Below are 13,872 nucleotides of genomic sequence, written 5' to 3' on the forward strand. Positions count from 1 at the left end.
AAAAAAAAAAATGTAAACAGGAAGCAAGCAAGATGACTTTTTAAAGAGAGAGCGTGCTTGATTTTCCTTTAAAGCTCACAAGCATTTTTTTTTCTTCAAAAGCAAGCCTGACTAAATAGCCTATGTGCGCTCTCTCTCTCTCTCTCTCTCTCTCTCTCTCTCTCTCTCTCTCTCTCTCTCTCTTGCTCTCTTTTAAATGCAGGCTGTTTTGTTCTTAGTGCTCCCCCCCTCCCTACGTTCTTTTTTCAAAGCAGCTCTGGAAAACAGGAATTTTTCCTATATTTTTAGTGCCAAAGAGATTGCTCTTCGTAGCTCCAGGCACATACCATACACAAGGAACAGTAGCATAATGCTAGGACAGCTTGGAAGAAGGTGCCATAAAAACAAATGCTTTGGGTGAAAATACAAAATGAAATGCAGAGATGATATGTGCAGCAGCCATCAAGAATGGGTGCCAAGCCAGCTCATCGGGGGTAAGCAATGCTCATTTCTTTTAACTTGTAATGATGGGGGAACCATTCCAGATATGCAATATGTTAGAAGGATAAAAAACATTTGACATACCCTGTGGTCATCAGAACCATGCAGTGTCACACCAAAGGAGGTGTGACAATAAGCAAAATAGAAATATTTCCCCAATTGCATGGCTTAACTTTGAAATGTTCTATTAAAAAAGGAGAGTTTTGGCTGAGCAATTAAGCATTTTGTTAGCATATATTGGGTTTCGACCTAGTTTAAATAAAACAAAAAACCCCTACCCTGAAACAGAATGTAAATTGACTTGCTAAGGACACCTTTACAAAAGATCTAAAAGGCTGTAGGTTGTTTATTCTTTATTGCACTTTGAGCTCTCTGCTGCTTAAGCCAGAAACGTAATCATCATAACGCTTGGCATAAGTCAGTCTCAGACCCATCGTATGCAAAATGAAGTGGCAGATTGAAGTAAAAGAAAGTGCTGCACTACAATAATTTAGAATGCAGGAGGTGGGGTGGCAGGTATTTTGGAACCCTCTTCATGAATAAAGGTCCTTGCATATAGTAAACTAGGACTAGTTAGGCCATGTTTTGTGCTAGTTTACTACATGAAGGGAGTTTTCACACGGGGGGAATTGAAACATGTAATCACCACCCACCTGTGCTCAAAGCGATACAGTCCAGAATTCGAGCACACTGGTCTTCCACCACATTCTGCCTCATGTGTTGATCGGCTCTTGGAGCCTTGATGAGTTTAGGAGGCCCTCCAGACCTTAGCTGAATTTTCACCAGCCAAGGCTTCCATGACATTGTAATCTCATTCACATCCAATCTTTTCAGTGAACAAAAAATGACTTCTTCGGAAGGACCAACACATGGTTCCTAAGTATGCACAAATTTATGCTTACTGGCTAGTCACTTTACTAGGATATTTGGAACTAGGTCAGTTTAACAATGCCAGTTGAACAGATGGCCAAGGATGTTGGGTGTGAATTCCTCATTACCTGCAATTAAATTAAGGCCAAATGCCTTTTACAAAAAATCACCTTCTGCCACATTCTGTAGGGCCTTCATATTATTTACAAAGAAATCACAGGGACTGTGTGATTCAGGAAGTCCCAGCAGATTGTCTCAATACTATGTTTAGTCCTTAATGTCTAAGAACTTGGTGTTCTCCAAAGTAGATCAAAATAAGCAACCCTGTTGCTAACTCTTCCCTTTGTTACTCTAAAGCTTGCGGAATGTATTACTACACATCAAGCAATCATTAGTTTGCCACTAAGGAACAAAGAATATACTAATAGAAATGCTGAGTTCTTGCTGGCCTTTATATTTAAGCATAGCAAAGACTGGTTGTTGTTAAGCAGTTGGACTGTTCTCATCATTCATCATAAGATTTCTGCTTTCTAATTAACAATCTATTGATATCCATGAAGACCAGCAGATGACAACATTTTTGTCAGGGCCAGCCTGGGATGTAGTCAGCTGTACACATATCCGCATCTAGCGTGTGTTCTCCAAACCAGGAGTGCCTTAAGCATTAGGTGATACAGTTAGGGATAGGCACAGCTATTAGGTCTGTGCAAATTCAGATTTGAAAATTCAGATTCTATCTGAAATTGCCCCACATCGGTAGAAACTGGTAAAATCTTAATCTGCTCCTCCCCCTGAAAATCAGATCGGTAAGGTTGGAATTAATTCATAAATATCAACATTAATTTCAGAAATAATTTGGAATTCCAGAATTTGCAAAATGGCACGGTTTTTCTCCATAGAGGTAAATGGGGAAATTGAAAAAAATCACCAACAGTCCCCAGTTGGTTCTAAAGCCTTGAAACCTACCACAAATGTTGAGGATGAGCTCAGGATCTCCTGTAGTGAACTTGAAAAGAATTTATGAATTGCCTGATTTTTTGGTGAATTTTTGAATTTTTGTAAAAATGGCTAAAAATTGTGAAATCTGGCTTGTTTCAAACCAGAACTTTACAAAAACTTCTGAAACTGAAGACTCTCCATGGACCATCATTCCGCCCCCATGTGGAGGAATCTGTCCTTTGCTTTCATGAAAAGGGGTAACATCATGCTCCTTTTTATCACCCTTTTATATCTCCTGAATGGATGGTGTCACGGATTCCACCGCAGTGCCACCATGTGTCACAGCCCAGTATCAAACAGCTCTGTTTTCTTAAGCTTCACTCTGCCACCAAGTAGACTTTTGTATTTTTTTTCCTCTGGCTATGTCTACTAAAACAGCCTTCCAAACCTCTGTCTCATTCAAAGTTAGGTAGGTTGGAAGGGCTTCTAAGGGAGGAAACAGACTTACACATTTTTAACTTCAAATCAGGAACACTTTACAATAAAATAGTTCAATTCAAAACAGTAGTTCTTCAGGAAAATTTACTACAAAAAAACAACCTCACAAGCACAAGGAACAAATAAATATGAGAAAAGAGCATCCAATCTATCCTGAACTAGTACTGGCCCCTCACTCAGAGTCCTTACCAAGAGTCTTCTTGCAATCACCCCTAGTCAGCTCCTGGAGCAAGCCAGGCTTGTCGCTTGTTCAGTCTCAGGTCCTGCTCTCCCTTCCCAGTTCTGGGGGCACAATCCCAGACTGTTCATTCAACTGCTTTGGGAGTCATAAAGTCCTCCAGAAAGTTTCAACTCTCCCAGTCAGGGGCGTAACTACTATTAGGCAAGGGGAGGTGGCTCCCTGGGGGCCCCCATGCCTCGAGGGGCCCGCCAGAGGCAAGTCACATGACTATATATTGTGAAGTGTGTGTGTGTATCAGCGAGGGGCCCATTTTAAAATGTTGTCTCTGGGCCCACTCCAGCCTGTTACTCACCTGCTCCCAGTGATTTCTCAGCTCTCTTTCCAGCAGCTCTTCTCAGTTCTTCTTTCCAGCTCCAGCTCTGATTCTATTTGACTCTGCTTCTGATTGACAGCAACTTGCTGACATTGCTTCTGATTGACAGCAACTGTCTTTAACTCCTTCACTTGAACTCTCTTCAGCTCTCCAATTTGCATTAAAACTCTGCTGAATGAAGTCTCCTCATATTCTCTTTCCCTCCAATTTTTTCAAATGGACGAATCAAAACATCCCAAGTTCTCTCTACTATTTTTAAACATATCCAATCAAATAAACCTCTCTTCCCTCCAAAATTAAACAAGTACAATTCTTCTCCCTCCAAAACCAACTGTAGAACAGGAGTTGTGAACTTTTGACTCCTGCACAGCCTTTTTAACAAAGGGAGTAACACAGCAATCCTATATGCAAACTGTGGGGATGTGCATGGAACTGGGTGGGGGAAGTTCGAAGGTGGAGGGGGTTGACTTCAAGGGTGGGGGAGGATGCACTTACCCCTCCCTCTGCTTCCCCCTGCCAGTTCTCCATTTGCAATGGGACCTTCGGGGCAGCAGCGTACCTCCCTGCCACCCTGTTGCCTCCTTGGCCCCTATGTCACCGGAAGTACCTGACGCGCTTGCGTGTATTGGCACGCCGGGTACTTCCAGTGACATAGCAGCTGAGGAGGCAATGGGGTGGCAGGGAGGTATGCTGCCGCCCCAATGGTCCCTTTGCAAATGGAGTGCCGGTGTGTGGATGGGAATGGAGGGAGGGGTAAGTGCATCCTCCCCCACCCTTAAGTTCACCCACCCGCCTTCAAACTGGCGGAACCGCCAGTTGTTCGAACCGGTTTGGAGGCTCATAAACAGCTTCTGAACTGTTTCTGTGCACATCCCTAACAAAAAGAGGAGGTTCAGGCCTCATTCCTTCACAGATCAGCATATAGTTATGAAGTCTGGCACACATGAAGTCCACATTGGCAGGATTCTGTGTTGTCCCCCCCTCCCCCCCCAAGCTATGGGTAACTCCTCTGATTTTTGGTCAAGGGGGGGGGGGTTAAAAATAGAAAAAAGAGCTGAAACTGGCTTGTATCAAGCCAGAACATTACAAAATTTCTGGATCTGGAGCCCTCCTTAGGACTATCATCCCACCCCAATGTGGTGGGGAAATGACATTCCTTTGTCTTCCCCATTGCAGAAGGACACAGTTAGTAAAAGTGTAAGTACTTTGAATGTTTCTGTGTTTGTGGTTAGAAAGAATTTCTCACTTTCCCTTCTAGCCATTACGTGATTAAATGATGTAAAGTCCTTTTAACCCATTTTAAAAGATCCAACTGTTCCTGCAATGGGGAAGGAGAAAAAATCAAAGCAATGTCATTTTTTCTCCACATGGGGGGTGGAATGATGGTCCAAGGAGGTGCATCAGATCCAAAGCTTGTTGTAAAGTTCTAGCTTGAAACAAGCCAGATTTCACCATTTTTACTCTCCCCCCTCCACAACCCAATTCACCAAAAGTCAGAGGACTGAACCATAGTTTTGGGGGGAAATTACACAGACTCCTGCCAATATGGACACCATGTGTGCTAGATTCCATAACTGTATGCCCATATGTTAAAATAAAAAGGGAGCATGTAGTTACCCCTTTTCATGAAGGCAAAGGGCAGATTCCTCCACACTGGTGGAATGATGGTCCAAGGAATGCCTTCATATCAAGATGTTTTTGTAAAGTTATAGCTTGAAACAAGCCAGATTTCACATTTTTAGCCATTTATTTAAAAAATTCAAGAATTCATTAAAAATCATGGAATTGACCGATTCTGTACAAATTCATTACAGCCACCCAAGAACTCTTCCCCCTTTTGTATGATAAGTTTCAAAGCTCTAAGACCAAACTCTTATTTTTGGTTATTTTTTATGTTTTCCCCATTGACTGCTATTGGGTGTGCGTGTGTGTCCAAATGTTAGTTGGAATTTGAACTCGAATTCTGAATCTGATCTAATATCCAACATCACCAGAGCTCATAGAATCCAAATCTTAAATTATTGAAGTCAGACTGGTTCAAATCTGAATCCTAATCTGAATTTCTTGAACATGCACAGGCCTAACAAATACTGCATAATGCCTAGTTAGGCCCATATATTTTAGTACAACTACTTGAGACCACATTTTTATGGATAATGGTTTTTTTAAAGGCCTAAATGGAGAGGAATAGGAGGGGATAAGGAAGAGTGTAATTTTCTGTCTCACTTTGAAAAAAACAAGTTTGCTTCCATCTGTTTATGGCTTCAGGCAAAATAAAATGCAATTAAAAAATCATGTTTTATCAAATAAAAATAAGAAACAGCAAAAATGGGGAGACAACCAGACAAAAATCTGGTTATAGTTCTTAATGTAGGAGGAATCACCATTTATGTTGCTTTACACAAAAATACCTGTAGCAACAGGCAGTTAGAAGCTTGGTGGGCATCCGATTATAAGACTTGCATCTGCAAATGTTTGTATTTTATGCCTTGAGATTATTAGCCTTGCCAAAAGCAAATGAAGGCTCACAGAAGTGACCAAATTCAATCAATGTGAATATTTAAATGGAGTGTGTTTCATAGGATTGTGGCCACAATTTTGTTTTGTTTAAAAAAAAAAAACCAAGTCCAAACTTAAATGGATGTTCTATCAATTTATCCAGCTCACGAGGCCTGTGAATCATTCTTCCCTTTGGTGGATCTGCATGTTATCCACATTATTGTGAAGGCCAAATTCGACTACCGCATTGCACTAAACATGGGGATGTAATTGACAACTTCTCAGAAACTTTAGTTATCATGATAAATATAGGTATTTCTTCCTTTTAAAAGTGCTGTTCATAGATAAGATTAACAATGACAAGACCTGCCTTCAAGAGAACAATCTTAAATAGACAGACACATAATAGATAGAAAAAAGAAGAAGGGAAATAAGGAAGGGCAATGGAAGAACACAGGCACAAAGTTCAGAGCAAACTGCCTAAAGCCTTTGGAGCCAGGTGGTATATAAATAAATTAAAATAAAATAAATAATACATTAGGAAAGGCCTGGAAGAATAAAAAAATTTTTAGGTACTCCTTAAAGTGTGAGGGACTTAATCATATGACTTCCAGAGGGTAGCTGTGTTAGTCTGTTGCAGGGAAAAGGCTTGGGGCATCTTAAAGACTAACCAATATATAGTAGCATAAGCTTTCACAACATAGAGCCCACTTCATCAGATGCATGATGTGTTTTCTTCAGTTGGCAGCTATGTATACATGTGGATAGAGAAAGAGAACAACAGTGTAAACAGTGAGGTCAAAGGGCTATGGAATGCAAGAGGTACACTCTGGACCATCTATAAATTTAAAAGCTTATGGACGTATGTCACACATCCTGTGGTATGTGGCACATCTTGCAAGAGTTGTCCGGAGGAGAGAGAAGGCACAGAGTAGGGCTGAGTGGAGGATGGGGGACAGCTTCTGAGGAGGGGGGGGTGAGGAGGCAGTGGCACTGCAGCTACAAGGAAGAAAGACGAGACATTGAGTAGCAGCTTCTGTTGCCCTGCTAAGTCTCCTCGCGAGGAGGATGGCTTGGGCAGAAGAGCGCACAAAGGGCCTTCCATGCAGGCTGGAAGGGAAGCCCCAGCTCAGTTGTTCTGCTCGTGAGGAGACTAGGCAGGGTGACAGAGGCCGGCTCTCAGTCTGCCCAAACTGGCCATCCTCATTGTGAGGAGACTTGGCAGGGTGACACGATGGAGGCTGACAGGCCATCACGATGCTGCTCTCCCTAGGAAAGGAAGGGAGGGGGAGGCTGAGGGAGCCGGAGGGCAAGAGAGAGAGGGTCATGGAGAGAGCATGTGAGAGAGTTGTGGGGGAGAGAGAGAGAGTTGTGGGGGGAGCAAGAGAGAGAGAGTTGCGGGGGAGGAAAGCAAGAGAGAGAGTTGTGGGGTGAGAGAGTTGTGGGGGGAGCAAGAGAGAGAGAGTTGTGGGGGAAGAGAGCGAGAGAGAGTTGTGGGGGCTGCAAGAGAGAGAGCTGTGGGGGCTGCAAGAGAGAGAGCTGTGGGGGGAGCGGGAGAGAGTTGTAGGGGGGAGCAAGAGAGAGAGAGTTGTTGGGGGGAGTGAGAGAGATAGAGTTGTGGGGGGGAGAGAGTCATGGGGAGAGTGAGAGAGAGAGAGTTGTGAGGGGGAGAGCAAGAGAAAGAGAGTTGTAGGGGGAGTGAGTGTGTGGGAGAGAATTGTGGGGAGTGGAAGAGGGAGAGTTATGGGGGTAGTGGGGAAGGTTTCGCCACCTCCACTTCCATTCTGGATGGCAAGGGGTGGCTTAAGTGGCGGGGGGAGGCAGGACAGGGAGCTGGATTGTCTGGAGAGGGGTGAGAAACAGAGAAGTAGGGGGCAGATGTTCTGTGCAGGGCCAGCTAATATTTAGGTAAAGCTTAAATGTAAAAGATAAGTACAGTAATGATTCATCACAGTATTCCTGACTATGCTGTTAGTTAACACATATTGAGATAGGAATGATGGTTTCTTATTAGAGCCTAACTTGTTGAATCCATACTTTTGATGATGGGACCAGTTGGCTATGAATTGTAAGAGGTACTGAAGATGATTATTCATATGTAAAACTTAAAAGAATGAGATCAGCACAGTGATCATTAATATCAGCAATAATTAGTGATTATACAGTCTTGCTGGCTGAACTAAGTTCCTTAACATACATAAGAATTCCAAAGATAAGATGCTGCCAACGAAAATGGATGAAGGCTTGGCCCAAACTTAAGCTGGTCCATAATACTGCCGCAAGATTGTTGTCTGAGGCCTGGTTACATGGAACATATCTCATCAGAGACGCAAGTTTTGGGCAGTATAGAAATATTTTAAATATAATTAATTAATTAATTAAAATCAGTGGTGAAACAATTGCACTTAAATGCTGGTGCTTACATTTAAAGGTCTACATGGCTTACAACCTGAATGTCTGACAGCATGTCTATTCCCACAAGAGACTGCCCATACTTTCTTCTAAAGCCTTCTCCAGGCATCTCCACCTTCAGAGGCTAGGTTGGTGGCAAACAGGAAAAATGTCTTCTTGATTGTGGTGACCCATTTACAGAACAGTTTCCCCAATGAGTTTTGCTGATGTCTCTTTTGATGTCTCTCCTGTGCCCAGTGATGACCCTTTTAATCACTCAGGCTTTTCAAAGTAGGGATGTGCACTAAACATGTTTTGGAAACTGAAAGGGCACAGCCCTTTAAAATGGAGGAATAACACATCCCCTTTAACACAGAGGAGAGCTGGTCCATACCTCCTGCTCCTCCTCTTGCCACCACTTCTGTCATCGTTGTGCTTCTTCCAGCTATGCTCACGTGCCAGTGAGGCATCTCCCAGCTGCCTGTGCACAATGCTGATACACACATGGCCTCCACACATGCATGGCTGCCATTTAGCATAGCTGGGGGGAGTGCTGCAATTATGGAACATGGACTTGCTCTTCTCCATGTTAAAGGGGATGTGTCATCTCTCAGTTTTAAAGAGGTGCTGTGATTCAGTTTTCAAATAGCATTTCGTGCACATCCCTATTTCAAAGTCTTAAAACTATTCTGCTCTTGTTTTTAATCTCTGCTGTATAGGAAACTATCTACTGCCCTGTGACTTTTTATTTATGGTTTTAATTGTATCTTTTAAAAAAATGTTATTTATGTAAACCATCATTGGAAAGGAAACACTGAAGGGTGGGATACAAATGATACAAATAAAAAAATGTGTATACATTTCCATCTATATCCAGCCCCCTACTATTATCAAACACTGGCAATAGTCCTGTCTGCCAAAAGTAAGGGAGAATTTCTGCCAAACGTAAGGAAGGTGGGAACCATCTGTTCCGGATGAGCGCATGTTCCTGGCGGGCATGTCATGTGAACCTACCTAAGTCTGGCTCCTGAGCCATCTGCCCAACATTCTACCGACATTTGCCCAATGTTCTCCACTTACTTGGAACCAAGAACATTGGGCAGATATCTCAGGAACTGGACTTTGGTGAATTCTCATGACATAGCCACCAGAGATTTGTGCCTTCTTTACTTTTGGTGGATTGTATGAAACCACCCACTGAATGAATATTCTATGCCATGAAAATACATTTTACAAGTCCATTTTTTGCAAATGTTGACAGCATCATTATTTAGATGATATAGGTTGATTATGAGGAGGAGGAGGATCATGAGAATGCACCTGCTGTTCCATATTGGATATTTTGTGCTTTATAGTACCTCATACACTCAACATATCCAATATTATTTATAGGATATTACCAACAATATCAGCTTTGGTCAGCCTGATGGATGATCTCCAGTTGGGAATCAACAGAGGGAATGTGACTCTACTGGTCCTTTTGTATCTCTTGGTGGCTTTCGATACCATCAAGCATGGTACCCTTCTGGATTGTCTACAGGGGTTGGAAGTGGGAGGCAGTGTTTTGCAATGGTTCTGGTCCTATCTCTTGGGGAGATTCTAGATGGTGTCACTTGGAGACTACTCCTCCTCTAAATTGTATGGTGTCACACAGGGCTCCAAACGATCTCCTATGCTTTTTGACATCTACATGAACCAGCTGCAGGGGGGATCATCAGGAGATTTGGTACTGGGTGTTATCAGTATGCTGATGACACCCAGATATATTTCTCCATGTCATCTTCAACAAGGAATGGCATAACCTCCCTTAATGCCTTCCTGCATGAGTTAATGGCTGGATGAGGGAGAACAAATTGAAGCTGAATGCAAGCAAGACTGAGGCACTTATTGTGGGGGTCGTAACTTGAGAGATGGGTTAGAAATGTTCTGAAAGGGGTCACACTCCTTCAGAAGGAACAGGTATATTGACTGGGAGTACTTCTTGGCTGAGGCCTCTCTCTGGTTTCTCAGGTTAAGGCAGTGGCCAGGGATGCTTTTTATCAGCTTAGACTGATACATCAGCTACAGCCATTTATAGAGGAGAATAACCTAAAAACAATGATACATTTGCTAGTAACCTCCAGATTTGATGGCTTCAATGCATTCTGTGTTGGGCTGCCTTTGTACATTGCCTGGAAATTGCAATTGGTATAAAAGGTGGAAACTGCAATTGGTACAATATTGGTCTCTGGGGCAAGCTGGAAAGACCATATTACTCATATTTTAAAAGCATTACACTGGCTGCCCATATGTTTCTGGACAAAATATAAAGTGCTGGTGATTACCTATAAAGCCCTAAATGGCTGGGGCCCAGGGTATTTAAGAGAGCACCTTCTGCTTCAGGACCCTCCACCACTTATTGAGATCTTTGGGAGAGGTCCACCAATGGCTGCTCCCCGCTTGTCTGGTGGCAACTCAGGGCCGGGCTTTTTTTAAAGTCACCCTGAGGCTCTGGAATGAACTCCCTGTTGTTGTAAGAGTTTCCCCATCTCTAGCATGTTTTAAAAGAGTGCTCAAGACACATTTATTTCATCAAACCTTTGTTCAGCTGTAAGATCGTTTTTATTGTTGCTGCTGCTGTTTTAAATTGCTGCTTTAATTTTTTAACTGTTTTAATGTTTGTTATTAATTCTCCTTTTATCACTTATTTTGTAAACCACCATGAAACATTGGCACGAGGCAGCATAGAAATGTAACTAACTAACTAACTAGTGTGATTTCTGTTGGTATTATTTTTCACTTTATTTTTCGTGTTGTTTTTGATAGGGATTCTTACTTTAAGAAGAAAAATAGTTGGGTTCAGAGATGCTTAGGTTTCCACCGCAGGCATTCCCTCTCTTTTCACTGAACTCCCCCCCCCACCACCACCAAATGTAATAACCCATATCTTCAATTTTCTCCTCCCCAAAATGTGCCCCTCCTCTCCCCCAAAAAATTAAATTGAAGAGTTCATGCTCCACAAGCTTTCCTTCTTTCTGCCTCCCTGGTTGGGTTAAAATGTGTGTTCTGTGTCACCATTTAATTATAATTCACTCATATATGTTGCCATTACCAGCCACAGACTTATCCAAAGCCGTGAAAGCTCCCAGCACTTCACAGTCATTTTAAATCCAAATATGTTTCCTTGTGTCAAAATACTTTGCCAAATTAAATCTTTCCCCCTGCCACCCACAGCTATCTCTTTCCAATAAACCTTCACCCACACAGGAAAAAGGGAGAACAAAATAATAACAATAACAATAACAATAACAATAACAATAACAACAGCTTTATTTATTAGCCACCCCATAACAAATTGTTCAGTGCAGTAGTAATATCATGCCTTGAAATTACAAACACTTCCATTGTATCATTGGCCCATTGTCTTTTTCTAAAACAAAAGACCCTGAAGAGTAAAAACGTATCAAAAAACTAAAAGTCATCTGAACTGCAGAGGTTCAGTGCATCAAAATTGCCTAGAGCCTTTGGAGTCAGGCGGTATATAAATTAAAAAAATAAAAGAGCACCTAGTCTGGCTCCTTGTCAAAGGCAGGCATATTCACTCACTGGATTCACATATCCAAGCCGCACAATCCAGAACACAGTCTAACACAAGAAAAAGTTATGTGCCCTGCAAGTCGTATGTAGACAGCAGTGCCTCCAGATGACTCATACAGGTAAACCAAAGCCCATGCTGCCAGAGCAAGCAAGAAACCTTCATCTGAATTATTTAGCAATTGTGTTTAGACTAACAGTTTGCTGTCAAACTATATTGTACCACAGGACAATTTATTATAGGGCAGTTAACAAATCAAGTTGTTATTGTTACTACTACGACAACGACGACAATGATGATGATGACAACAACAACGACTACTACTGAAATTCAGCTACAGAAACTGGATGTCACCCAGAGTTAGGTTCTGGTTGATTTCAGTGAGATCATGCATCTGTTGAGGTCTTTCCAACATCTCATTGCAGTTTCATCTTTAAAAATGTTCAACGTAAAAGCAATCCATTCCCATTAAACTGGGGCAGCAGAAGCAGCTATTTTAGCGTTCTGTTCCTCACAAGATATGCAAACATCACCTAAAATTTCAGTGGACATCATATAAAGAGGCTGTGAAAATATTTTCCCATTCTCCCACAGAAATCTACAAATGGATTTAATGCATGCAGGAGCCATTTGCACATTCAGCACAGCCAAAATCAGGTGGTTTTTTTCTCTACCTTTACAGTGGATTGGAGGGCTATCTCTGCTAGAAAACTATGGGGTGGCATGTACGTCATGTATCTGGCCAGCAACATCCCCCATGGAAATCAGTATTGAATATGCTTCAAACTGGTGTTGAGAAGTGCTTTAACTGAAGTTCCATGTAAGCCCTGCTGGTCTTGAGGTGCTCCTGCTGCTTCCCTTAGCTCACTGATTTAGCAATTCTATGACAGTTCATAGTAGAAGCAACATAGGGCATTGAAGTTAACAACAATTATAGAATCATATTGGTAAAGATATTCATATACCATATATTCATATTTCTATACCGCCTGACATGTGCATCCCTAGGCAGTGTACCGAAGTTAAAATACAACAAATATAAAAACAGGGTAAATGATTAAAACGATCTAAAACCAATTAAAATTAATTAAAAGCCTGAGAAAACAGGTGCATCAAGGGTCTTTTTAAAAACAGCCAGAGATGGTGAAACACTGATTTTAACAGGGAGTGCATTCCAGAGCCCTGGGGCAGCCACAGAGAAGGCCCAGTCCTGAGTAGCCACCAAACAACCTGGTGGTAGCCATAACCACAGTTCCCCAGATGATCTTAATAGGCAAGAGAGCTCATGCCAATGGAGGTGCTCTCTTAAATACCCTGGACCCAAGCTATTAAGGGCATTATAGGTAATAACCAGCACTTTGCATTTCACATGGAAATATATTGGCAGCCAGTGCAGTTCTTTTAAGGTTGGTGTTATGTGGTCTTTTGGGGTTGTCCCGGAGACAAGTCTGGCTCCTGCATTCTGCACCAACTTTAGTTTCCAGACTACTTACAAAGGAGAACCCCACATACAGTGCATTACAGTAGTCAAACCTGGAGGTTACCAGTATACGTACTACGGTTTTAAGGTCATTTCTCTCCAGAAATGGGCGTAGCTGACATATCAGCCCAAACTGATAAAAACCACCCCTGGTAGTTGCCTCAACCTGAAAGACCAGAAAGAATTTTGGAGCCAGGAGCACTCTCAAGCTACGTACTTGTTCGTCCTGGGGGAGTGTAACCCCAACCTGATCAGATAAACCATCTCTTGAGTTCTGACCTCAACCGTCTTATTTGGACCTCCATCTTATTTGGATTCAATTTCAGTTTGTTATCTTTCAACCAGCCTATTACTGCCTCCAGGCAGGCATTTGGGGAAGTTATGCCCTTACTGATAAGGAGAAAGAGATTTGGGTGTCATCAACATGTTGATAAAACCTTGGACCAAATCTCCTGATGATCTCTCCCAGTGGTTTCACGTAGATATTAAAAAGCATTGAAGACAGTATGGAGCCTTGTGGCATTCTGTATATTAACTCCCGCTTTGAAAAGCAACAGTCTCCAAGCGACACCATCTGGAATCCACCA

At 42.2% G+C, this 13,872-nt stretch overlaps 1 long non-coding RNA gene across 1 annotated transcript in view; it reads left to right on the plus strand.

The window, feature by feature from the left end:
- Window positions 1-299: 299 nt before the first annotated feature.
- The window catches only part of LOC128322185 (uncharacterized), a 75,867-nt gene continuing 62,294 nt past the window's right edge, over window positions 300-13,872 (plus strand). The window contains exon 1 of the long non-coding RNA XR_008305583.1: window positions 300-473. This is a non-coding gene — a long non-coding RNA (uncharacterized LOC128322185). The remainder of the gene's footprint in view (window positions 474-13,872) is intronic.

This window comes from Hemicordylus capensis, chromosome 4, assembly GCF_027244095.1.
Source record: "Hemicordylus capensis ecotype Gifberg chromosome 4, rHemCap1.1.pri, whole genome shotgun sequence".
Lineage (NCBI taxonomy): Eukaryota > Metazoa > Chordata > Lepidosauria > Squamata > Cordylidae > Hemicordylus > Hemicordylus capensis.